Raw genomic sequence first — 3778 nt, 5'->3', positions numbered from 1 at the left:
CATACAACCTTAAGTGCATTACGGCATGAAACAAGTTTCCATATATGTATTTAATATTTAACCTACTCTTAGACAACTTAATTTTGTATTAGTCTTAGAAAACATTTTTTAGTTAGTTGCTTATTGATGGACATTCAGCTAGTTTCTAGCTTTTCCGTTATAAATAATACAAACGTGGACATTTCTGTACATTAATCACTGAACTTATCTGTAATTATTTCCTTAAGAAAGATTTCTAAAAGCTGTATTATTGGGTTGAAGGAGATGATTACTAATAAGGTAACATATTGCTAAATTATTTCCCAGAAGAGTTGACCAATGTACATTCCTACCAGTTGTATTGAAATTCTTATTTCTACTGGATACTTTGGAAAGGTTGCATTTTGATTCTTCTATTTGTTCCTTTTGTCCTATAAGAATTATATAAGAAAAGAAAATGATAACATAGTGTATATATGCAAATATTTGAACAGCTGAATGTGAAGTCACCAGATCATATAGCTCTGTTACCTAATGAATTAAAACCCAGTCATTAATGAACTAATATGTTTAATTTTTATTTCATTTTTATGTCACATCCAAATGTATTCCATGCTATCCATTTGCAAGAGTAATTGAGCTCTGTTTGGTTAGGTAAAGGCAGGCTTTCACTCTTTGACCTTTACATCCAAAAGGAACATAAGGACAACAGGTCCAACACCTCCCTCCTTTTTACTGTGAAGGATTCCGAGGTCCAGAGAAGTTAAATATTTTGCCGATGATTAATACCCAGTGAGCAGTGGAGTGTGGCTCAGAATCAACTCCGAGATGAATTCTCTTTCCCACACTGTCATCTCTCTTCTCTCTACATCCATCAACCAAATCTAAGTGATGTGAATTTTCTGCTCGGCTTATGCCTTTACACAGAATATTAAGGATTTTAAAGGCAAATTATGCCACCTATGCTATCTGGTTGTCTGTGGTTTATCTCTGGAGTACTGGTCTTTATTTTTTTCACTTAGTTTTTTTCCCTCTTAAGTTTGCCTCTTAGTAAAATTCATGTAAATTCACGTACATTATCAGAATTCATGTAAATTATTTTCCAGAAAAGGTTGCTGTTTAATATAAAATTTCTTCTAGTTGGAATTTTAGGCTTCTCAAACACTAGATGATGATAAGACAAGAAGTATGAAAACATGTTAAGCTGTTGGATTCTCGAAATGGACATAGTCACGGTTAAGGATTATAAATCTGGGTTTTGGAAACTTTTTTTCTATCTCAGAAACTCTAAGATGAAGTTGCCATATCTTTCCTGACTCAGTTTCTCCATGTGCGGAAAGGAGATTATAGTCCTCAGTGAGTAGAGGGGAGCCTTTATTGTGCAATTTCTGTAATTTTTTGAAAATGTATCAGATTCGGGTTATTCCTCTGTTGTATGGGAGAGCTGTCATAGGCGTCGGTGGGAATAACACTGATCAGTGAGAAAAAAAATCCACTTGATGATTTGTAGGTATTTGGGGAGGGTGCTTAAGAATTTGCGGCTGAAATTCATCTTCTTGGAAGAGAAGAGAGAGAGGGAGAAAACGACTCTAAGCGTGCTGTAACAACACCCCTCTGAGTCATTCTGGGAGCGGCTGGGTGTACCAAGCCACCGCCGCCAGGATGCTGAGCAACCAAGGTACAATATTTGGAACATTTCAACCTACAGGTAAGGAAAAGAACAAACAAAACAGTCTCCTAGGTTATTAAATATTTGAGCTGATGATTACTGTTGTTGAACTACAGGAAACTATTGCTTGATAAAGTTGTATGTTGAAGGAATGGCAAATTCATCTTTTGAGCTGTATTTCGTCCCTCCCACACACAAAATCTACTCTTTTAAATACAAAGTCAATAACATGTTTTGTCTTTTGTGTGTGTGGCACATAAAAGAGAGAGAAGACAGTTATAGATTAGTTCTGGAATTATAAAGCAAATGCTTCTTCCTACAGTTATATCATTTCCCACTAAATATTTTTAAAGAAACATTTATTTCCAAGAGTCAGAGTTACGTTCGGGCTTCCTTGGGTATTGCTGAATTCCTGTCTCTGGAAGTGTTTCTGCCCAGGTTAGACAAGCCCTGAACAGGATTGTAAAGGGAATTCAGACATCAAAAGAGACAGTGGACAAAGATTTCTGATTTAAGTGCAAGTCTCTTTAAATCTCTGGGACACAGTAGCAAGCAGGTACCAGGTGTTCGATAAAATATAGCAGTGAATTAAATGTGACTATCCTGCACCAGCCTTTTGGCCATTATGATTATTCCCTGAGCCTGTGCCTGCCTGGAGAATAGGCAAAATGCTGATAATAACTACATGCTATAGGCCAGACACTTTATATGCATTGTCTCTTCGTGTATATATGTGTCTCATTTTACAGATGAAGAAACTGAGGCTACTGAGGTTAATCACTTTGCCTAGGATTTCTCAAGCAGTGAGTTGTAGAGTCAGTTTCTAAATTTATGATTTGGCCCATTTAAACCCACGTTTCCACACCACAGCTGGATAGTGTCATTTTCGAGTGGTATCCTGCCCACATCACCCTGTTATGACCTTCTTACCGCTACTTGCTCCCCTGGTGCCTAAAATTCTACTTTAGGAGTTCAACTCATTTAGTTTATGACTTTGATCCTGGTTCATAATAAAACACCCAGGGCATGGAGAGAAGGGAAGCTATTAGTCACTCTTAGTTGAGCAAAATGAGTGGCTCTCTTTCATTTAGTCAACAAGCATTAATTGACTGCACATTGTCCATCAAGACCATGTTGGCATGGTTACAAAAAGGAGTGAGGCTTGGTCCTTACTTTCAAGATTCTCGTAGCGAGATAGAGGAGATCGCACAATAAAATAGATTATTATGAGACAATGTGATAAATGAACAACAGGGAATATTAAATGAGCACAGCAGATAAGTAATTGGCTCAGTTTCAGGTCCTTTTCTGGAGAACAGATTCGGTCGGAAGGGAGGAGTTCCCACCGCAAGAAGGAGCTGTAGGAAGGCAGGAAAACTCTGGAATATGCAAAGAGCAGACTCCGCAAAGAGATTCCAGGGCAAAATAATCCTTTTTTTTTTTAAAAGCCTTTTTTTTCTTTTTTGATGTGGACCATTTTTAAAGCCTTTAATTTATTAACAACAAATTTGTTTAGTCTTTATTGAATATTGCTTCTGTTTTATGTTTTGGTTTTTTGGCCGAGAGGCATGTGGGATCTTAGCTCTCCCACCAGGAATAGAACCTGCACCCCCTGCATTGGAAGGCAAAGTCTTAACCGCTGGACCTCCAGGGAAGTCCCTAAAGCTGGGTAATCCTAATCACAATATTTTATTGGGAGCCCCATCAACAATTTCTCCCATCAATTTGGTATTACATATTCTGCTAAGTCTAATGTATTTAATTTCTATATTCCTTACTTTCTTTTGTGATCACCTTTCTGTTTAATAGGTAGCTAGCTACCTCTTTGGCATCTAGCAGAATGAGCCATGGACGTGAGGGTGCTTGAGAAGTATGAATTATTACAGCCATCACATATTCCTTCTATTTTTTATAATATTTCACCCTCCGGTCCCAAGTGGGCTACTAGGGTTGCCCTTCTGTATGTATGCGTGTATTCAGCCTAAGGCACGATCCGCCGACAGCCCTGTCCTGCCTGAGCACGTTGCAGGCCTTTAAAAGCTGTGCAGACAACAGCAACTTCGGCGTGAATCATTTTTCCCAATCACGGACAAGCTGCCAGGAGGCATGAGTAAGGGCCAGGGCAGAAGT

The sequence above is a fragment of the Orcinus orca genome, chromosome 15 (assembly GCF_937001465.1).
Source record: "Orcinus orca chromosome 15, mOrcOrc1.1, whole genome shotgun sequence".
NCBI classification, from domain to species: Eukaryota; Metazoa; Chordata; class Mammalia; order Artiodactyla; family Delphinidae; genus Orcinus; species Orcinus orca.
This window is presented reverse-complemented; position numbering follows the sequence as displayed.